The sequence below is a fragment of the Lontra canadensis genome, unplaced genomic scaffold (assembly GCF_010015895.1).
Source record: "Lontra canadensis isolate GAN:19392208 unplaced genomic scaffold, GSC_riverotter_1.0 scaffold77, whole genome shotgun sequence".
Classification (NCBI taxonomy): Eukaryota; Metazoa; Chordata; class Mammalia; order Carnivora; family Mustelidae; genus Lontra; species Lontra canadensis.
The window spans coordinates 293,160-317,702 of record NW_022631071.1 but is presented as its reverse complement, the minus strand read 5'-3'; the positions used below and the strand labels follow the sequence as shown (position 1 = coordinate 317,702).

The 24,543-nt window shown below is 40.7% G+C and overlaps 1 pseudogene; it reads right to left on the bottom strand.

The window, feature by feature from the left end:
• Window positions 1-12,066: 12,066 nt before the first annotated feature.
• Window positions 12,067-12,755, bottom strand: LOC116881774 (annotated as a pseudogene).
• Between the last annotated feature and the right edge of the window lie 11,788 nt (window positions 12,756-24,543).

Below are 24,543 nucleotides of genomic sequence, written 5' to 3'. Positions count from 1 at the left end.
CTAACAGCATGATGAGCTTCATGAAGAAAGTGATAGGGATCTTTTTATTTTTAAAGATTTTATTTATTTATATTACAGACAGAGATCACAAGTAGGCAGAGAAGCAGGCAGAGAGAGAGGGGGAAGCAGGCTCCCCGCCGAGCAGAGAGCCCAATGCAGGGCTCGATCCCAGGACCCTGGGACCATGACCTGAGCTGAAGGCAGAGGCTTTAACCCACTGAGCCACCCAGGTGCCCCAGAAAGGGATAGGGATCTTAAAAGCCTTCATATCAATGTTCTATATGTCCACTGTGGTAGTTACATGTATGAATGGATAAATTTATCCAAATTTATTGAATTATACACCTAAAATGGATGCATTATATTGAACATAAGTTATAGCTCGGTAAAGTTGATTTAAAATGTCTTCATATCCCTTCCAAAATCTAGAGCTGGGTCCTGCTCATATGTAGAATAAAGTATTTTCTGATTGAATTACTCTGTTAAATGGTATAGTTGTTCTCTCTTGTTTTTGCTGTAGCCAAGAATATTATCAGGAGCTCCAGACTTATATATCCAACAACATGGCCCCACCCAGATTTTTTCATAAGCTCCACAAACAACATGATCAAAACAGAACTGTTAATTTCTTGGAATTGCACTAAACCTGTCCCTCGATTCAGTTCTTCATCCAAGAAAACCACCCTAACCCAGTTGCAAAGATCCACATTCCAAAAGACACACTTGATTCCTTTCTATCCTTCACTACAAACATGGACTTCATCAGCAAGTTCAGTACTTCTGCAATAAATTTCACTTTAAACTCCTTCTCACCTCTTCCTTCTCACCTCTTCCATTGCTAAGACTTTGGTCCATGCCACTGTAACTTCTCACTCTCATGTGTGTAGTAGTCTCCTACCTCAACCCCTTGCTCCTATATTTCAGTCTATTCCACAAAGAACATTCAGACTGACCTTTAATAAAGTAGATTGTAATAATATTCCTTTCTTTCTTAAAGTGCCCCAGTGGCTCCATCTTAGTAAGAACAAAATCTGGAGTGCTTATCATGGCCCATAGGGCTTTCTGTGACCTGGCCTCTTCTGCTACTCTAACTTCATTTCCCAACACTGTTCTTCTAAGACACACTGGAATCCAAACTATTTCCTACATGTGCCAAGCTTGTTCATATTTTAGGGCCTTTCTTCTTGGGGCACCCTCTCCTGTTCCCTAAGGTCCCATATCTCTCCACAGCTGACTGCTTCTTGCTGAGTATCAGATAAAAGTCATTTCTTCAGAAAATTCTTCCCTGCCTTCCCCACCCTATTGGCTCTCTATCATGTTTCCCCATATTATTTTCCTAATAACATTTCATCCCTGAAGGTATCATCCCCTCTAAAATGTAAGCTCAATGGGAAACAGGACCATGTCTGTCAGGTTCTCTACTTTATCTCTATCACAGTGCCTCTCATGTCTTCGTTAACCACTAAATATTTGTTGAATGATAAATGACATTGATTAAACATATGTATGTTAAGTTGTTATGAGCCAAGCAGTCTGGGACAGGGGATTTGGGAGGACAGAAGAGTGAGCTTAGGTGTCTCTAAAACAGCAGTTTTATTTGAACCCATGAAAATTGTGGTTGGAAAATTGGGTAGAAAGAGCCCAATAATTGATGCTTCTAGCTGTCTTGGGTATAAAAGTATAGCATATATTCTATAACAATTATACTTCTCCCTTAAAAATAGAATCCCAGGGCACCTGGGTGGCTCAGTAGGTGAAGCGTTTGCCTTCCGCATTGGGTGGTGATCCCAGGGTCTTGGGATTGAAACCCATATCAGCTCCTTGCACAGCAGGAAGCCTGCTTCTCTTTCTGCCTCTGCCTCTGCCCCTCGCCCCTGCTTATGCTTGCTCTCTCCCCTCTCCCCATGTCAAATAAATAAATAAAATCTTTAACAAATAATGGAATCCAAAATTTATTTTGGATAGTAGTGTTGCCAGTAAAAGACCACACTGGTGGTCTCCTTTGCAGCTATGTGTGACCACATGCCCAACTTCTGCCCAACAAAGTGATTGTAAAAGCGTTGTGTGGTAGTTACAGGAAGGCTGCTAAAAGGCACCTGAACTTCTCAGACCAAGATATTATTTATACCATCTGTTGTGGACTGAACTGCGTCCCACCCAAATTCATATGTTGAAGCTTTAACTCTCTGTACCTCAGCATATGACTGGATTTGAAGATAGGGCCTTTAAAGAGGTAATTAAGTTAAAAAGAAACCATCAGGGTAGGCCACAAACCAGTCTAATTAGATTATCTACCTATAAGAGGAGTTTAGGAAATATAGAGAGATACCAAGGGTGTGTGTGCACAGAAGGATGACCATGTGAAGAAGGAGCAAGAGGGTGACAACTTGCAAGGCAAGAAGAGAGGACTCAGAAGAAACTAATGCTATAAGTACTTGGACCTTGGCTTTCTAGTTTTCAGAACTGTGAGAAATAAATTTCTATTGCTTAAGCCACTCAGTCTGTGGTGACTTTGCCTTAGAAAACGAATATACTATTAGATAAGGCTTTAGATTTTGACAGCTCATGAGAATCAGTTGGGGAGCCTTAAAAACACAGATGACTGGATCTACCCCTAGATATTCTGATTAAATTTCTTTCTTTCTTTTTTTTTTCTGATTCAATTTCTTGAGTCTGGACATTGGAGGGGATTTTTCTGTATATCCAGAGTTGAAAACCACAGGTCTAAGAGTATAATGTGTTGCATCCTATAGAGGAGGTTGAGAGTATTGGACCTAGCATCATGTAGAAGGCATTTCCCCCCCGACCCATACTTTTCTTCTTCCACTGTTTTTCTCCACCCCACAGCTCCCTTTTTTCCTGTTCTATTCAGATCCCCATAGATGGACCCAGAGATTCTCCCACCTCTCCATCCTATTACAGATCCAAGAGCCATCTTAACTTGAGGCACATTAGGCAGCTTCAGCTCCACTTCCGGCCCTTCTTGCCAAGAAAAATAAGTCTCAGTGAACCTCATCCTCTGTCTGTTGGCCTGAGCCAGGGCTCAGAAGCTATCCTCTAGCCTCTTAATCCAAATAGGAGATGTTTCAGCACAGGTGAGGGACATAGAGAGGAGAGCATAGGGATTCTGGTCTCCTGCAAAGGAACAGAGCTGCTGGCTCCTCCAAATAGGTACCGTCAGGCATAGTTTAGAGTCCCATGGGGTGACACAGTGTACAACTGACCTTATGTTGGTTGATTTATCAGGGAAGGCAGTGCACAGGGGGCTTCTGTCAGCACTCATCTCTTCTGGCTGCAGACTTTTGCCCTTGTCCAGCTCCTCTGAAGACATCACCTCTAATTATGGGAAGGAAACACATGGAGCATAGAAAGATGGCCAGGATGACCTCGCTCTTCTTTTTTCCAACAAATCCACTTCCCTGACTTGTCACCATCCCATGAGCACTCCCACCTTCCTTTTAAAGAAGGATCTGGGTATCACACCTCACCTCACTGTTGGAGAGGTTCAAGTTCTTAATGCTGGGTGGTGACATTCTGCACAATTTCAGACAGGCCATCCAGCTGAAAGGGTGTCTTGTTGCTCGGGTTCGGGGGCAAAAGCTATGGTGAGGAAAAATTTAGAGTGAGGACCCCAACAAGGGATATCTGAGACCAACCTGTCTCTTCTACCTAATCTTTCCCACCTTCACCATCAGTCTCGGCACTGGCCCTGAGTCCTCACCTCAGGCATGTTCTTTTCATAGGTCTGCAGGGAGGCAGCCATGCTGTGTCTAGGCTTTGGTATCATTTCAATAGCATGGGTGATCAAGTATCCGAGAAGCCAAGAAGAGGGAATCAGAGGGCTGAGAGAGGCCCAGCTGGTACAGCTCCAGCACCAGCCCCTCCCCATGTTACCATCCCTAAGTCTCCTTTCCAGATAGGCTCCTCTGCCCTCACTTGCCCTAGAATCACTGCTGTAGACATACCGGGGCAAAGCAGACTCTCTGTATGTTAAGAGATTGCTGGGAGCCTCTGTATAATTTGTTCATGGTCAGCTGCAGAGTTAGATGGACTGTGGCCCTTGAAAACCAAGCAACACACTTTTAAATAACTGATGGGTCAAAATAAGCCTAGCCTTATTTTTCAAACAAATTATTGTTTATCTTTGGTAATAAGTCTAGACTTATTTTGCATAAAATTATTGGTTATCTTTGGTAAAAATAAGGGTATAGAGACAAAATATGTTTCAATAACACATCTTTGTAGATACTAGATTTTAATACTATTTGTTGTAAACTGGACCAGATCCTGATTCTTCCTAAGGTCCTCCAATGCCTGTTTAAAACTCTCCAAACTAACATTCTGATTTTTCTCCCACCCTTCTGACTTGGAATAATTTGAAAATGAAAACTTGCCTTTTCCTGAAGTCCTGCAAACTAAATATAAATGACTTGATGTAAAGAAATCCCCTTAAAACCTCATTAATAGACACTCTTTGTGCTTACTGCTCTATGGGCCATTGAAAAAGATCACCCAAGACATTTGAACTACAAACCAGGAAGCTCTGTTAGATTGCCACTACCTGCCCTCACTCTATCTAAAGAGGCTTCAAGTCTGACATCTAGATGTTTCATCAACTAGCTACCCTCAGAACACAAAAACTGGCTTAACATTTGATCCAAACGTTAACCATTGTTTTCCTTTTATTTCCATAGAAATGCTTTTTATTTAATATCTGATACTTGAAACATAGGTGTAACTTTGAGAATATACCTGCATCTCTACTTCCTGAAATTAGTTTCACTAAACTGACCTATTGCTAGGACCAAGAGATGGGATCAACAAGATGAAACAATTCACCTGTGCAATATTTAATATGTGACACTCCCAAGGAAGTATTTGTGGGTTCAGAACAGCCCCTACCTCAGAATATACCACTTTGGTATGTGGATTTTCCTGAGCTGAAAGCACTTGAGAACCTGCAGACTCAAGAGAAAGTTTTGTCCCTCCCTTAAGCACACAGAAAAATTTAAATTGGGGGGTCTTTTCCAGAATAAGAGTTATTAACAGAGATAAATTTTATCTGAGTGACGCATCTATATGGTAGTCAAACATCTGATTGCCAAAAATCTGCTTCCATTATCACCCTGTGAAGTGCATACCTTTCCTCTGAAATTCCAGACCCCTACTCCATTCTCCTTAGTTCAGAATGACATATATGCCTTATTTTGCTTTATTTCTTTTGGGCTTTACATGACTGTGGAATCCTCATATGTACACCTATTAAATTTTATTTTCTCATGTAAATAAATAACTCACGCATTCACTCACTCATAGGTCCAAGTAGAAGTCTCAAAGGAAATTAAAAAAATTTCAATTGAGGGGCACCTGGGTGGCTCAGTGGGTTAAAGCCTCTACCTTCAGCTCCAGTCATGGTCCCAGGGTCCTGGGATAGAGCCCCGCATCAGGCTCCCTGCCAAGCAGGGAGCCTGCTTCCTCCTCTCTCTCTCTCTGCCTGCCTCTCTGCCTACTTGTAATCTGTCTGTCAAACAAATAAAAAAATATTTAAAAAAATTAAATTGAATGAAAATGAAAATTCAGTATCAAAATTTGTGGGATTCAGCAGCATGGAGAGTGAATTTATACCACAAAATGCATACATTGGAGAAAAATGTCTCAAATCAATTATCTAAGCTTCTATTTCAAGAATCTAAAAAAAGAACAGCAAAAGAAACCGAGACCAGAATAGGTAGACAATAATAAAGAGTAGAAATTGAAGAAACTTAAGAGAAAAATAATAGAGGAATGAAACAAGCAACTGATTCTTGGAAAAGATAGAAAAAATTGCCAAACCTCCACCAATAACACTAAAAGAAAGAAAGAAAGAAAGAAAGACACAAATGCCCAAAATCATAGTTTAAAGAGGATGTCATTACAGATCTTGTAGACATAAAAAATATCCTCAGAGTATATTATGTGATGGGCAACTGTACACACATCTTTGATAACTTAAATAAAAGCAACCAATTCCTTAAAAAAAACCCCAATCTATTATAACTCACCCTATATGAAATAGATATTTGAAAAGTCATCTATTGAAAGAATTGAGGTTCTAATTTAACAACTCTCCCAAAAATTCAGACCCATATGATACTACTGGAGAATCTAATGTTAAGGGGAGAATTAACATCATTTCTACAAAATCTCCACCCAGAAAATAAAAGAAAAGGGAGTATTTCTCAATTCAATTTATTAAACTACTAATACCCTAATACCCAAACTAGACAAAATAAATAAAGGAAGGGAGGGAGGGAGGAAGGAAGGAGAAGTAAGGGGGAAGGAAGAAAGATGGAAGAAAAAGTAACGCCCTACATGTCTCCCATGAGTATAGAAGCAAAAATCCTTAAAACATATTAGCAAATAGCATTCAGCAATATATAAAAAATTATACACCATGACCAAGTAGGGTTCACTCCAAGGATGGAAAGATGTTTTTCATTCTGTAACTATGGTGTATTACATTGATTTTCTTTCTTTCTCTCTCTCTCTTTTTTAACCTAAAGAATAAAATGAATTTATTCCTTTATTTCCCTATGGAAAAAAATTTGTTTAGTTTTTTAAAAAAATTATTTAAATTCAATTAGCCAACATATAATGCATCATTAGTTTCAGAGGTAGAGTTCAGTAAATCATCGGTTACATGTAACACCCAGTGCTCATCACAACCCATGCCCTTCTTAATACATTGATTTTCTTTTTTTAAAAAAATATGTTGATTTTCTAATGTTGAACCATCTTTGCATAAATCCCACTTGGTCATGATGTAGAGTATTCCTAATATGCTGTTGGATTCAGTTTGTTAGTACTTTGTTGAGGATTTCTGTATCTGTATTTATAAGAGATATTCGTCTGTAGTTTTCTTGTAGTGTCTGTCTGGCATTGGTATCTGGGTAATGCTAACCTCATAGGATGAGTTAGGAAATATTCCCTGCTCTTCTACTTTTTGGAAGTGTTTGAGAAGGATTGGTACTAATTCTTTAAATATTTGATAGAATTCAACAGTGAAGGCATCTGGCCCCAGGCTTTATTGGGATATTTTTAAATACTGATTCATTAGAAATAAAACAGGAACCTAATAAAAATGGTAGTTCTGTTTCAGACCTGTTAAATGATTACGTATGTAAACACTACAATATTTATGGCAGTTTACTTGATATTGATGTGAAGTTTGCTTGTGAAAGTGGGTGTCTAAAGGGTTACCATTTGTCAGTTTCCTTGAAGTGGTGGAAAACAAGTGATCTGAATTAGAACATTCTAACACCTGATGCGGATCGGTACGGCTCATAGCAAGCACTGTGAACTGAGGGAGCTGGTCGATGTTTGGGGTATGTGTGTACCCTTTTGTGTGTTCTCAGGTGTTCAGCTGGGTGCAGTCTCTTTATTTCACCTAGTGTTTCTCAAAAATAAACTGAATTTCAGTGAAACAGATTTATGTTTTTAATACAAGCTTGTTTATAAAACAATTTGAATATAACACCCTCATTGATAAAATTAGTATGATAATTTTTTTCGCAGGAATTTTAAAATTCAGGGCAAAGTTATTGGCTGGATGGTAAGATTAGGCATGGAATATATATTTAATTATAATATATGTTTAATTATAATGTATGTTTAATTTTAATTTAATTTGTTTCAAAAATTGAATAGATTTGTACGATGAAGAAATTATACTGTTCTGCATAAAAACATTTGACTAATATACTAGGGGAAGAGAACACCACCCCCAGGTGTAACAAGGTAATAGAACATTCCCCATCTCAGCAGCTACATGGCTCTGGGGATCATACACAGCCTGGGCTTTGGAGGGGAGCTCCAGGATTTGAGCCTCTACCCCACTGTTCTCCAAGAGTTGCTGACCCTCTGACTTTTCCTTTCTTCCTCAGTGGACCAGTGAACTAATATCCACCTCCAATGGATTTTGCAGGGATTTGACATAACATGAAGCGCCATTCTTTATTATCAAAATAATCAGGGATACTGGGACAAAAACAGAGAAAAACCAGTCATTTGCGTGAATGGGTGTCACCCTTACCACGTAACCTTTGGTTCTTTGGGTGAGCTGAGCCTCTCACCTCAATTCAGGCCAGAGAAGAAAGATTAGGGTTAGGAAGGTGACAAGACCAATGTCTCCTTTCAGAGTTTTAGGTTTCAGGATCACAAACAGCTTCATGAAAGCCTTTTCTTGACCTTGATCACAACATGGAAGGAGTGAAGGGAGGGAGTTGGGAGATCAGCAAAGCCTGGAGCCCTGAGTCTCATCCTTCTCACGTGGCCTAAATTCCCAAAGCTTATCTTGGGCACAGCAAGAACCTATAAGGCCCTGGTGCAGTCCAAGTGGTTGTCATGAAGGTATCTGGGATGGAGGAAGAAAAAGTAACACCCATTAGGATCAAAGTAGAGATGCTCTGACTGCAAAGTGCCATATCCTGATCTATATGACAGAAACATGCCTCCACATTTACTGCATTATATGCAGCGGAATCAGCTTTGTGGCAGTATGCCACAGGAGAAAAATTCTGGTACCTAAGTGTCTGTCAGGAAAGGAACAGGTTCATGAAATTCATAAAAGTACTGCATGACTGTTCAAAAACAACTAGCTGGCTTATATGTGCTGAGATGGAAGTGTTATGTGATAATGACTGAAATAAACAAGCAAAACAAATAACCTGCAAATACCCATTATTCACTCCCTTAATCTTCCCAATTCACACCTATCCTTGCACACTTCAGCCACTTACTATCTTATCCAGGGACCCTCACTGGCATCATCAATTTTTGCATCTCTATCTTGCTCCTACAGGGGTGAAGAACGAATCCCAGAACTGCTTTGTTCAGACCATGTATCATATCTCCCTTGGGAAGCACCCCAGCATATTGTTCTTTGAAAGAAGCTAATTTGGTATCATGCTCTGAAATTGGAAAATAAAACCACATAAAAATCAATAAAAGAAAAAAAGACAACACAAAATAAAACACAAAGTAGAAAACACTAAAAACCAAGAAAAAGATCCTGGGATGCTGTCATGGCTAATAAAGAAATATCACTGATTTTTATAATCGAGAAAGAAATATAGCACAGAAGATTGGGAGGCTGCCCTGTACCTCCTGGGAGGTGAGAGGTGGGGAGAATTCACCACCCAGGAGTGAGCAAGCACTGCAGGAAGGACTTGGACAGAGTGTCCATTGTGAGACACTATCCCTGCTCTGATGTGTTCAGGCTGGGTAACCTGGAATGAGCTAATTAATGTTCATAAACCTCACCTCCCTTCTGTGCTCTAGGTGGACAATTCAAACTACCCTGAATATGTGGTGTTAGATATTAAGGGTCATAGTGAGTTCTCCACGTGAAAAAATGAAAGACAGTCTGAAGAAAATACCTAGAGTGAAGCCTGGGGAGAAAAAGTGATGGAACATACTGAAAAAGGGAGCAAGAATTAAAGATAATACAGTGAATAATTCTAACACAGTTAACTGGAATCCCAGAAGGAGCAAGAGAGAACAGGGCAGTCCTCCAGTTGTTAAATGTGACATGTATGTCTATTAATTTAGATCTTTAATTTCTCTCAGCTTTTATAATTTTCAGTGAATAAGCCTTGCACTTATTTTGCCAAGTTTATTTCTAAGCATTTTATTCTATTTTACACTACTTTAGGAATTGATTTCTTTTTTCCCATTTAGATAAAGGATTTTTTATTAATTATTTTTATTAACATATAATGTATTATTTGCCCCAGGGGTACAGGTCCGTGAATCGTCAGGCTTACACATTTCACAGCACTCACCATATCACATACTATCCCAGGAACTGATTTCTTAGTTTCATTTTCTGATTGTTCATTTCTAGTATGCAGACATTATTGATCTTTCAAAATTTGTGTATTAGCACTAGTATTTCTCTTACAGATTTCTTAGGATTTTCCACACACAAGATCATGTTACTTGCAAATATAGTTTTATTTATTCCTTTGCAATCTATATGCCTTTCATTTATTTTTCATACTTCTTTGCAGTGGCTAGTATCTCCAGTACTACGCTGAATAAAACCAGTAAGAGCAAATATCCTTGCCTTGTTCCTAATATTAGGGGAAAATATTCAGTCTTTCACCACTAAATAGGATATTAGTTTTATTTTTTTATTTTTTATTTTTTTCAAGATTTTATTTATTTGTTTGACAGACAGAGATCACAAGTAGGCAGAGAGGCAGACAGAGAGAGAGGAGGAAGCAGGCTCCTGGCTGAGCAGAGAGCCCGATGTGGGGCTTGATCCCAGGACCCTGGGATCATGACCAGAGAGGAAGGCAGAGGCTTTAAGCCACTGAGCAACCCAGGCACCCCAGTTTTATTTTTTATTTTTAACGATTTTGTGTATTTATTTGAGAGAGAGAGAGTGAATGAGAGACAGCATGGAGGGATGGGGAGGTAGTGGTAAGGGGCAGAGGGAAGGGGAAAAGCCGACTCTCCCTCTGAGCAGGGAGACTGATGCAGGGAGCCTCAGGACTAGGGGCTTGGATTCCAGGACCCTGAGATCATGACCTACTTGAAGGCAGACCAGATGCTTAACAGACTGAGCCACCCAGGCGCCCCAGGTTATTAGTTTTAGGATTTTCTGGTAGAATGGGCGCTTCATCAGGTTGAGGGAGTTCCTTGATATTTCTAGTTTGATTTTATCCTGAATGGGTGTTGGATTTCCTCTAGTTCTTTTTCTGCTTCTATTGAGTTGATCATGTAGGTTTTTTTTTTTTAAAGATTTTATTTATTTATTTATTTGACCGAGAGATAGAGAGCACAAGTAGGCAGAGCAGCAGGCAGAGGCAGGAGAAGCATGCTTCCGCACAAGCAGGGAGAGCAATGCGGGACTGAATCCCTGGACCCTGGGATCATGAGGAGAGCCAAAGGCAGACGCTTAACGGACTGAATCATCCAGACCCCCTGGTCATGCAGTCTTTGACTCATGCAGGATGCCATAGTTAGTAAGTAATAAGCAATATCTATTGTCAAGCTTACAATCTTAATAAAAATTTTAAAAAATTACCTTTAATTGGAGGTATATATAATGACTTTTATTTGCTTCTTTACATTTTCCTCTTTTTATAGAAATTTTAAATTTTAGCCTAAGTTTATACCAGTAAATAAAATTTACACTTTCAGGGACTTGGATCCAGTAATACACCCCTATCAATGCGATTGCTGTTTAGTTTTTCCTTCATTGTTACTTATTTTTTCAATCTGGGATCCAATCAAGAATCATTAATTTCATTTGTGTTTTTTCCTCCTTTACTGATATATAATTGACATATAACATCGTGTAAGTTTAAGATGTATAATGTCATGATTTGATACACAGATAAAAGGAAATGACTTATCACATAAGGTTCATAAACACATCTAGCACCTCACATAGTTACCTCTGTGTGTACATGTGTGATGAGAACTTTTAAGAACTACTCTCTCAGGGGCGCCTGGGTGGCTCAGTGGGTTAAAGCCTCTGCCTTCGGCTCAGGTCATGATCCCAGGGTCCTGGGATCGAGCCCCCTATGGGGCTCTCTGCTCAGTGGGGAGCCTGCTTCCCCCTCTCTCTCTGCCTACCTCTCTGCCTACTTGTGATCTCTGTCTGTCAAATAAATAAATTTAAAAAAATCTAAAAAAAAAAAAAAAGAACTACTCTCTCAGCTACGGTATTGTTAACTATAGTCATCATGCTATGCAGTAGATCCCCAGAACTTACTCATCTTATAATGGGAAGAGTCTCATGCTCTACTGACTGGGCTAGCCAGATACTCCTCCCCTGGAGACTTTTCAGAAAAGCAGCTGTACAAAGCGTCTCACCCAAGAAGGTAGCATTTCAGTCTGTTACCTTTTTCCACATCGTCAGTCACTGGGGACAACAGTGACATGGTGAAGAGAGGCACTCGGACACAGGTGGAGCACTCCTGCGGGAATCCCAGTTCTGCCGCTTAGGTAGCTCCAAGAGTACGAGCGCGTGGTAGAGTAGCGTCCAGCCCCGCGGTCTCTCTAGGGCGTCATAGATCAAAGTTTGGATACGCCGGTACTTGGCGACGTTCTCTTGACAGGGCGGCTCGGCGGGGTGGGGAGGAGTCTTGTCCAGGAGCCCGATGCCCTGCGGGGTCTTCTGCAGCCTGTCGTCTCGGCCGCCGCCCTCCAGCAGTTAGGGTTGCGACTTTGAAAGCTCTAGCCCTGAGCGCCAAGGTGACTTGCTCTACGTCGCCGGGCGCCAGCCCCACTTTCCGCTCCTTGTCGCCAGCCGCCGCCGCGTCCCCTCCGGCCGGATTCTCGGCCCCGCCGCCGCCCCCGTTGTCCCCGCCGCCCTGCGCGCCTTGAGCCCCGTCTGCCTCAGCCCCGCCGGTCGCTTCGCCTTCTCCGCCGCTGCTCTGGGAAGAAGAGGCGCTCGGGGTGCGTGGATGAGGCTGCGGCGGCTGCTGCAAGCCCGGGAACTCCAATGCCACGATCCGCGTGCCGCTCCCTACCCCCCAACCCCCAAAAGCAAGTAAAGGCGGGCCCCTCGGGCGGCAGAGGAGGCCAGGCAGCTACAAGAGGTCACATCCCGCGCGGGTCAGCCGCTGGACCCGAGGGGCGCGGGCCGGGAGCCGCGGGGAGACGGCGAGGGTGCGCGAGGCTGGCTCGGAGGCACTAGGGCGCGAGGCAGCGTGAGCCTGGCACCGGCGGCGGCATACTGGCGGGCGAACCCGAGACAGCATCGCAGTTTACTTACACGCCCGGTGCGAACCTCCAGCCAGCCGCTCGCGTGGCCGCTGCCTCCTCCCTCCTCCGTCCTCCCGGCCTCCAGCGCCCCTCCCCGCCCACTCCAACCTCAGCCCCACAGCAAGGGCCTCGGGCCCAGCCTATGCCTACTATTGCTATTTAAATGTCCACTGGCACAAGGCTCCTTGCAGGTGGGTTCTCTAGTTGCTGCCCTGTAGGGAACCCAGGAAAATCTGACCATGTGCCACATACAGGTTATCTCATTTATTCCTGTGAGGAAGATAATCATCTCCATTCTCCAGATGAGGAAACTGAGAAAACAAGAAGCATATTGTCTAGGGTCATACAGCCACCAAAAAGAAAGACAGAGGTGGTAACAAATGACTTTCTGATTGCCAACCCCCTAATTCCGCGCCCCCGCCAAGGACACCACCAAGTTCAGCTGTAATCTCGAAAATCATATTGGAATTGTGGTCTTTCTGAACCCAAACCACTGTTCTTGACTCTGTAATGTACTCATTTGGCTGTAAATCATGTTCTTACCGGATTGGAAGATTTTTCTTTATATTGGGAAAATTATCATACCCTAAAACATGAAGGATATTATTCCATTTACATATTAAATGTACAGATCCTTTGACCATACCATTCCTGGAAATTAACCTGGAAGAAATCGTTCCTTCCAAGTTTTTGTATTACAAAAAGTATATAGTTGTATGGGAATTCTGATCACTGCTTGAGACAAGAAGGATGAGATGAGGAACTTGAGGACACTGGAAGGAGAATGGTTGAAGTGCTGGAATATGATTTCAGGCCAGCACTTTAACATTGTTCAACATGATCTCATCCCCAGGTTCCTTCTAGGACTTCATTCTTATTATGCTTCCTTTCCCTCACTTTATTCCAGCCAAGCTGGCCTCTGTGTGGTTTTGTGAATATGCCAATTATGCTGTGTCCTCTGGACCTTTGCATTTGCTATTCTCTCTACCTGGAATACTATTTCCAAAATACCCCCTAGACTATCCCTGTGATTTCCTTAGAGTATTTGCTTCAAAATTGTTTTATCACTGAGGTGTCCCCTAGCTTCCCTGTTTATATCCCCTATTCATTACTTCCCTACTACCTATTCATTCCCTATTACCTTTTCATTCCCGGACTCCCACTCTCAATATCCTCCTTCCCTATTTTTCTCTTGAGCATTTATCACTCTCTATCCTACTAATATTATACTTAATTTATTTTCTGTCTCCCTCACTTACAAAATCAGAGGTCTCTTGTCTTTTTTGTTAACTACTGTATCTCAATGTCTATAATAGTATCTGCACTTAGAAGGTGTTCAAGAAATAGTTGTTGAGTGAATTAATTAAATTTCTATAAATGCATTAACAAGATTGTGATGACATGTTCCCACTTCTAAGGAATCTCAGACTCTTTAAGCATGTATTATGTGCTAGGGATCGTGTTTGTTGTATGATAGATGTGACCTTATGTCTGACTTCTGATAAAAAAAAAATCTTCCTCTCATAACTTTCTTGCCCCTCTAGGTAATTTCACAAGAAATTTTCCAACAAATTTTTGCCAATATGAGATCTAATTGTGTTGCTTATTTGTTTCTATTTCGATGGAGTCACAACTCATATAGTTTTTCAGTCCCTTTCCAGGAACCAGGAGTCACATGGATCAATCTTAGTGTTTGATACAGGTGCCTATTGTGAAACAGCTACACAAATAGATCTTTAGTAGTAAGGAGGGAACAGTGTATTTGTAAGTGACAGTGGTCTAATGGAAGGATTGAGTAAGTGGTGATAAGGTTACTTTTTCCTTTTAATTGATTAATTTATCAGGTAATTATGAAAACATCACTGTATATTACCTGAAAAATTAACAGACAAACATAAAGCATGAAATGTGAAATGTCTTTCCTTTAATGTAGGAGAACTTCTGGATTCCTTGATATACACAGGAGCTTTTTTTTTTTTTAAATTCATTTGAGAGAGAGAGAGAGCATAAGCAGTGGGGAACAGCAGACAAAGGGAGAGGGAGAAGCAGACTCCTCGCTGAGCAGGGAGTCTGATGTGGGGCTTGATCCCAGGACCCTGGAATCCTGACCTGAGCTGAATGCAGACACTTAACCATCTGAGCCACCCAGGTGCCCCCCACACAGGAGCTTTTTAAAAGCCCTCATTTTCCTACATATTTTTTCCCAACCTCTTTTTCTCCCAGGCTTATCAGTCTGTCTGTTGCTTGTCCTGACTCTTGCCCTTCGCTCTAGACTGGTGTATTAGTTTGCTAGGGCTTCCATAGCAAAATACTACAGACAGGGTGCCTTAAATAAGAGGAATTTATTTTTTTCACAGTTCTGGAACCTAGAAGTCCAAGATCAAGGTGTCTTGTGAGGCCTGTTTCCCTGACTTGCAGATGGCCACCTTTTTGCTCTGTCCTCATATGCTCTTTACTCTGTGTGCTCAGATACCCGGTATTTGTGTGTGTCCAAATTTCGTCTTCTTGTAAGGACACAAGCCAAATCAGTTTTGGGCCCATCTTAAGGGTCACATTTTAATTCAGTCACCTATTTATTTATTTATGCCACAAATACATTTTATTTTATTATTTTATTTTATTTTAATCACCTCTTTAAAGACGCAATTTCCAAATATAGTCACAATCTGAGGTCCTGGGAATTAGGATTTCAACATATGAATTTTGAGGGCACACAATTTAGTCCATAACAATCAACATTCTGGATACCCAGAATTCATGTCCTTCTCATATGCAAAATACATTCACCCCATCTCAACAGCCCAAGTGTTAACCTATTCCAGCATTAACTCTCGGTCCCAAATCTCACCTAAATATCTAAATCAAGGATGGGTGAGACTTAAGAGATTATTCATCTTGAGGCAAAATTCCTGTCCAGTTGTGAACCTGCAAAATCAGATAAGTTAAACTGCTTCCAAAATACAATGGTAGGAAATGCATAGGATACAGATTCTTATTCCAAAAGGGTCAAGATCGGAAAGAAGAAAGGAATTACAGATCACAAACAAGTCTAAAACCTAGTGGGAAAATTCCATTTGATTTGGAATCCTAAGAAATAGTTCTCTTTGGCTCAATGCTCTGTCCTCCAGGCCCACAGCAGTGGAATCTGAGCCCACTGAGGTAGCAGCCCTACCCCCTTGTCTCTGGGTGGCAGTTCTGCTCCCAAGACCCTAGGCCTTGCCCTCTGAAACCAAAGAAGTGGCCCTGCTCTCTGAAACCCAGGAAAACACTGTCCTATTTTGGGATCATTCTTATTTTTTCTTGAAGGACAACACATATTCACAGCTGGATAGGTCTATGGTTCTGTCCTTTTTAGCCTTTCTTCATTTTGTCTCTTCTTTGTCTTCTTCAGTCAAAGCTGGCAGTGTTTCTGCTGGTATAACTCCATCTCTATTTCCGGCTTCTGCTGAGATTGCTGGTTAGACTGGATCATGCCCATCATCTCTTTTCTGGATTGACTGTCCAATCACACTTTTCATGTTCTCCCCAGAACATACTTTCTCATTTTTTTAATGCAATATGGATAGACAGAATTTTCCAATCATCATGTCCTGATATTTTTTGCTTGATGATTCCTGCTCCAATTTACCCCTTTCTTCTTATGTTTTATCCTAAGCAGTAAAGAGAAACCAGGCAATGCAGTGAATATTTTGCTAAAATCTCCTATGTTAAATATCCAAATTCATACAATTTCTACTTTCCGCAAAATACTAGAACACAATTTGGCCAAGTTCTTTGCCCCTTTGTAACAAGGATCATCTTTCCTCAGTTTCCTATAACATGTTACTCTTTTCTTTTTCCTTTTTTAAATTTTATTTTATTTTTTCAGTGTTCCAAATCTCTTTTCTTTTTAAACATCTCACCAGAATCACCTTGAACGTCTACATTTCTACCAACGGTCTCTTCGTGGCAATCCAGATTTTTTCTAGCACACATCTCAAAACTCTTCCAGCCTTTACCCATTCCCAATTCCAAAGCCACTTCCACATTTCTAGGCATTTGTTAAGGTAGTACCTCACTTCTCAGTACCAACATTGTATTTAAGATTCTCCAGAGAAACAGAAGCAGCAGGATGTTTATTTATTTGTTTGTCTTAAGGAATTGGGTCACATGATTTTGGGAGTCGGTATGTAAAAAATCTTCAGGATAGGCTTTGGGGCTGAAGACCCAGTTTGAATCCAAAGTCAGTTTACTGGCAGAATTCCTTCTTGCTCTGGGTGATTAATCTTTATTCTATTAAAGCCATGAACTGGTTGGATGAAGCCCACCTGTACAGAGGGGTTTTTGCCTTACTCAAAATTCACTGATTTATTTATTTATTTATTTATTTATTGTGTTATGTCAGCCACCATATATTACATCATTAGATTTTTTTTTGGATTTTGTTTATTTACTTGACAGAGATCACAAGTAGGCAGAGAAGCAGGCATGGGTGGGGGAAGCAGGCTCCCCGCTAATGCGGGGAGAGAGCCTGATGTGGGGCTCGATCCCAGGACTCTGAGATCATGACCCGAGCCGAAGACAGATGCTTAACCCAGTGAGCCACCCAGACGCCCCGCATCATTAGTTTTTGATGTAGTGTTCCATGATTCATTGTTTGCGTGTAACACCCAGTATTCCATGCAATACGTGCCCTCCTTAATACCCACCACCAGTCTCACCCATCCCCACACCCCACTCCGTTCTAAAACCCTCAGTTTGTTTCTCAGAGTTCACAGTCTCTCATGGTTCATCACCCCCTCTGACCGATTTCCAAACATCCAGAATAATGTTTGACCAAATATCTGGGCACCATGGCTCAGCCAAGTTTGTACATAAAATGGACATTACAAGTGCTGTCAGCAAATGCTGCCTGGGCAGTCACTCCAGCCCTGGGAACTCTCCAAGGCAAAAGAAACAATGGAAAGCCCTTGAGATGTTCTTTCAAGGAGCTGCCAGTGGAGCTGAAACACACAACCACCCTTCTTTGTGAATAAGGTCTGTACTGTTCCCTCTGGCACTTAGTAACCTGCACCAGGAGTCTTCATGGCTGCTGCTGATTTGGGGAATGGGAATGGTAAGAGAGGTATTTAAAATGTCACCACTCTCTCTTACTAAAACGCTGCAGCTTCTTTCTTCATTAAGCTTTCCTCTAGTTATTCTAAGATTTTGACTAGATTCCAGAATTCTGTGAAAGTTGAGTCTAACAGTTTTTGCCAAAAATAGTTGCTTTTGTAGATGGGCCAGGCCCTGGAGTTTGCTATTCTGCCATTTTGAGTGGCATCACCTCCTTAAACCATTTTTGCGGACTCCTAAAAATTACATGATACTTAGGCATTGTGCCTCCTGTGCCTAATGGATAAGATCACCCAGGGTCTATCCAGGGTCTTTGTACCCAAAGGGCATTCTGGGTCAGCATTTCTCCAGGAATAATGAACTTCCTGGCACAGATCAGCTTCCGAGGTCAGAAGAATGGGGATTCAATTCCCAGCTATGCCTCTAATTCTATGATCTTGGCCAATGGACTTAACCTTTCTGAGATTCGCTTTCTCTCTTTTCCCACTTGGTTTTCAGAATTAAAGAATTCAAAGAGATAACAATGTGAAAGTGCCTAGCTCAATACTGCTACTCAAATCTCATTCCAGTTCTCTCTCATCTTGAAATTTTCCTTGAGCTTTCTATTTTCTCTCTTGCTACTTTTCCATGGGGGAAATTAGTGGCTGGTAATGGCTGAATAAATTACCCCTTGAGTGGTGTTTTCATCCTTACAAAGGACAGTCCTTAGCCTATAGGATTTAAACTTTTAATATTTTAAATATTTTATTTATTTATTTGATAGAGAGAGAGAGGGTGAGAGAAAGCATGAGAGGGGAGAAGGTCAGAGGGAGAAGCAGACTCCTCATGGAGCTGAGAACCCGATGTGGGACTCGATTCAGGGACTCTGGGATCATGACCTGAGCCAAAGGCTGTTGCTTAACCAACTGAGCCGCCCAGGAGCCCCTAAACCTTTTTTGATGGAATTGAAAGTCTCATTCCTTCTGGGAGAAGAACGCTTTAGAAAAGACTATTTCTCTCTTCTTTCCAGATACTTTGGGCATTGGCATAGCTGGTAGATGATGACATCTGGTAGATGATGGCATTCTACTCTTGCAGAGTGGTGCCTTCTTCAAGGGATATGATGTTTCACAAATTAGACACACTACAGTGGATTTACAGATATTAACTGCCTACAGGTAGGGAGTTGTGTGATTTGAGGCACATCACTAAAAACTTTACTTTGCTCATCTGTGAACTTGGGATAATAAAGGTGGAATGTGAAAGCATTTATAAACTTGAACTTAACCAATGGGTGACAATATAATTATTAATTTATAAGTCCGTTATTATAAAGTCATAGCTGACTTTATAATAGTTGACTACCCACAAGGCAATAGCCTAAAAACTGTGACAATGGAAGGAATTTGTGATTTCTATTTACTTCTCACTTTCCCTGAAGGCACACTTTCCCTACATAATCTCTCCTAGGACAAAAAATGAAACCACAAAAATGTTAATTCTTAGATTCAATTGCACTTATAATTTTTGTGAAATTTGTTATTTTTTATCTCAAGCTTTATTTTAAAAATGTCAAGGCAGCTTAAAAAGATATAGGCTTGATGACAGGATTTTTTTAAGAGATGAAATTGTAAGATAAGGGAAAGTAAGGTAGAAAAAATAAGACTGAAGTTTTGAGGGATAATGGGAGTAAGTTTTGTATTGAACCCTACATGTAATTCTTTAGAGCTCCCCACACAACCTACTCTAATAATTAGTCTGCCTTTGAACACTGCAAGTATTCATTACCTCTTGAGACAAGCCAATTTGCTTTTGGACAGCTATGACCACTGGAAAGGACTTTTTCTTGGGGTCGCCACCTTGTAATGTAGCATTTAGTAATGATCTCCCAACTGTTACTCTCTACTTGATATTCTAATTTAATCCATATGTATTGAGAGTTCAGTATCTGTCAAACATGCATTGACACATTATCTTTCAATTTTATCCTCAAATAACCTCGTGAGATGAGTTTCTTTTAATCTCCATTTTATAGATGAGGAAAATAAGGTTGCAAGAGGCTAAATGAGCTGTTTCCAGTTGCCTTAAAGCAAATATGTGTGGTGGTTGAAAATTCAAGGATCCAAATAAACCTCTTGCTTAGAGCATTTCTTAAACTAAAGGGAAAGAGTACTACATACTTCCTGTTTTTCTGTCTCTTTGGGGAGTGCCAGATACACTTCCTTTTCTCTTTCTTTTTTTAAAATATTTTATTTATTGATTTGACAGAGAGAGAGATCACAAGCAGGCAGAGAGGAAGGCAGAGAGAGAGAGGAGGAAGCAGACTCCCCGCCGAGCAGATAGCCCGATGCAGGGCTGGATCCCAGGACCCCGAGATCATGACTCGAGCAGAAGGCAGAGGTTTAACCCACTGAGCCACCCAGGCACCCCAACACTTCCTTTTTTCTAACAAACTTCCTTGACTTGTATATATACATGTGCAGTAAGATAGATGACAGCTAATCTTTTTTTTTAATTTATTTTTTTATTTATTTCTTTTCAGTGTAACAGAAATCATTGTTTATGCACCACACCCAGTGCTCCATGCAATACGTGCCCTCCGTAATACCCACCACCTGGCTCCCCCAACCTTCCACCCCCCGCCCCTTCAAAACCCTCAGATTGTTTTTCAGAGTCCATAGTCTCTCATGGTTCATCTCCCCTTCCAATTTCCCTCAACTCCCTTCTCTCCATCTCCCCATGTCCTCCATGTTATTTGTTATGCTCCACAAATAAGTGAAACCATATGATAATTGGCTCTCTCTGCTTGACTTATTTCACTCAGCATAATCTCTTCCAGTCCCGTCCATGTTGCTACAAAAGTTGGGTATTCATCCTTTCTGATGGAGGCATAATACTCTATAGTGTATATGGACCACATCTTCCTTATCCATTCATCCGTTGAAGGGTATCTTGGTTCTTTCCACAGTTTGGAGACCGTGGACATTGCTGCTGTAGACATTGGGGGTACAGATGGCTCTTCTTTTCACTACATCTGTATCTTTGGGGTAAATACCCAGTAGTGCAATTACAGGGTCATAGGGAAGCTCTATTTTTAATTTCTTAAGGAATCTCCACACTGTTCTCCAAAGTGGCTGCACCTACTTGCATTCCCACCAACAGTGTAAGAGGGTTCCCCTTTCTCCACATCCTCTCCAACACATGTTGTTTCCTGTCTTGCTAATTTTGGCCATTCTAACTGGTGTAAGGTGGTATCTCAATGTGGTTTTAATTTGAATCTCCCTGATGGCTAGTGATGATGAACATTTTTGCATGTGTCTGATAGCCATTTGTATGTCTTCACTGAAGTGTCTGTTCATGTCTTCTGCCCATTTTTTGACATGATTATCTGTTTTGTATGTGTTGAGTTTGAGAAGTTCTGTATAGATCCTGGATATCAACATTTAGTCTGTATTGTCATTTGTGAATATCTTCTCCCATTCTGTGGGTTGCCTCTTTGTTTTGTTGACTGTTTCCTTTGCTGTGCAGAAGCTTTTGATCTTGATGAAGTCCCAAAAGTTCATTTTCGCTTTTGTTCCCTTTGCCTTTGGAGACATATCTTGAAAGAAGTTGCTGTGGTTGATATCGAAGAGGTTACTGCCTATGTTCTCCTCTAGGATTCTGATGGATTCCTGTCTCATGTTGAGGTCTTTTATCCATTTAGAGTTTATCTTTTTGTATGCTGTAAGAGAATGGTCGAGTTTCATTCTTCTACACATACCTGTCCGATTTTCCCAGCACCATTTATTGAAGAGACTGTCTTTTTTCCACTGGATATTTTTTCCTGCTTTGTTGAAGATTATTTGACAATAGAGTTTTGGGTCCCTGTCTGGGCTCTCTACTCTGTTCAACTGGTCTATGTGTCTGTTTTTATGCCAGTACCATGCTGTCTTGGTGATCACAGCTTTGTAGTAAAGCTTGAAATCAGGTAACATGATGCCGCCAGTTTTATTTTTTTCAACATTTCCTTAGCAATTCGGGGGTCTCTTCTGATTCCATACAAATTTTAGGGTTATTTGTTCCAGCTCTTTGAAAAATACCAGTGGAATTTTGATCAGAATGGCATTAAAAGTATAGATTGCTCTAGGCAGTATAGACATTTTAACAATGTTTATTCTTCTGATCCAAGAGCATGGAATGGTCTTCCATCTTTTTGTGTCTTCTTCAATTTCTTTCATGAGTGTTCTGTAGTTCCTTGACTACAGATCCTTTACCTCTTTGGTTAGGTTTATTCCCAGGTATCTTATGGTTCTTGGTGCTATAGTAAATGGAATCGATTCTCTAATTTCCCTTCCTGTATTTTCATTGTTACTATATAAGAAAGCAACTGATTTCTGTACATTGACTTTGTATCCTGCCACATTACTGAATTGCTGTATGAGTTCTAGTAGTTTGGGGGTGGAGTCTTTTGGGTTTTCCATATAAAGGATCATGTCATCTGTGAAGAGAGAGAGTTTGACTTCTTCATTGTCACTTTGAATACCTTTTATTTCTCTTTGTTATCTGATTGCTGTTGCTAGGACTTTTAATGCTATGTTGAACAAGAGTGGTGAGAGTGGGCATCCTTGTCGTGTTCCTGATCTCAACAGGAAGGCTGTGAGCTTTTTCCCATTGAGGATGATATTTGCTGTGGGTCTTTCATAGATAGATTTTATGAAGTTCAGGAATGTTCCCTTTAACCCTATACTTTGAAGCGTTTTAATCAGGAACGGATGCTGGATTTTGTCCAGTGCTTTTCCTGCATCAATTGAGCCAAGATGCCCTTCAACAAACAAATGGATAAAGAAGATGTGGTAATATGGAATATTACTCAACTATTATAAAGGATGAATACCTAACATTTGCATCAAGGAGGAGACTAGGCTAAGTGAAATAATTCAAGCAGGGAAAGACAATTATCATATGGTTTCACTTATTTGTGGAACATAAGGGGTAGCATGGAGGACATTAGGAGAAGGAAGGGAAAACTGAAGGGGGGAAATCAGAAGTAGAGATGAACCCTGATAGGCTATTGACTCCAGGAAACAAACTGAGGGTTTCAGAGGGCAGAGAGGTGGTGTGATGTGTTAGTCCGGTGATGGGTATTAAGGAGGGTACATATTACATGGAGCAGTGGATGTTATATGCAAACAACGAATCATGGAAGACTACATAAAACTAATGATGTACTGTAAGGTGACTAACATAACATAATAAAATTTTTTTTTAAATTTAAAAAAGGAAAAGTTATATAAAAGCAAAAGGAAGGGGGCGCCTGTGTGGCTCAGTCATTAAGTGTCTGCCTTGACTCAGGGCATGATCCCAGGATCCTGGGATTGAGCCCCGCATTGGGCTCCCTGCTTGGTGGGAAGACTGCTTCTCCTCCTTCTCTCACTTCTGCTTGTGTTCCCTCTCTTGCTGTGTCTCTCTTTGTCAAATAAATAAATAAAATCTTAAAAAAAATAAAAGCAAAAGGAAGGAAACATAGACAAATCTTTAGCAAGTTTACACTAATAATTTTATTTTGTTTTTAGACTAGTAAGCCTGTGGAAAATCCTTTTCTAACTTTCCAGATTCCAGATTTATTATCGCTACTCCCAAACATTTGTTTTCTGAGTACGTATCTTAAATTGAGGTACACAGTGAAGTTACACTGACAAGTCCCATGGGTCAATTGTTATATACTAAATTTTTTAATCCTCCCTGGACTTGATTAAAAAGTTCCAAGGAACGTGAGCTTGTAATTATATTATAATAATTATAATTATATTATTGGGCTTCTTTCAGTCTGAAGGCTATCTCTTTCCTTTCATGGCATCATGACATTAGATTGACTTTCTTGGTAACAATCATTGTGAAATTAGCCTATCTGAAATTAAGTTTTGCATTTCTCTTGGACACCTATGACTCAGCCCTAGTCTTTCAGAGAACTTTCAAGAGAACGTCATAGTCTTTTTTCTGTCTCTTACTCCCAGTTTTCTCTGACATCACCCTAGTCCTTAAGATTACATTTGGATTACCATACAGATTCTGTGTCTTGTTTCCCTGTCCACCCTCCCAACTTCACACTACAATTTTTTAAATGAACACATTAGACTCATTTAAGACCAATCCAGTCCAAATCCTTATTTTCTGCTTGGAAATCTTCAGTGACCCCTTTTATTTAACAGGCAAAAACCGTAACTCTCTCTGTCAAAACTTTTCAGGTCTATCCTACTCTCCCTGTGCATATTCTCTCTTACATACCCTCAGTAGGCTGCTTTCTCTATCTTTATTTCTAACCTCCCTGTATTATGGGGCTCTTCCTGGAAAATACCTAGCCCTCTTACAGTCTGTTCACAAATTTTTCTGGCCTCTGAGCTCAGTCCCAGAAAGCTTCCTCCTAGTACTTTTCTTCCTTTAGAGTGCACAGAGACCCTTTTTACCCTGATCAGATCAACACTTCTCAAGCCAGGTTAGGTTGTAGTTTGATTATAGTTATCAGTCTGGCGGCCAGCAGGAATCATGGGGATAGATGCTAGGGGAGGGGACAAGTTTGGCAAGGCAGAGGGCTAAATAGCATCTTCAGGCAATGGGAATGCTAACAACCAATTGGAAGAAATGGGTAGGGTTGTCAGATTTAATAAAAAAATATTAAAAATCCCATTATATTTGAAGTTCAGATTAATGGTGAAATTTTGTTTTAGTGTAATT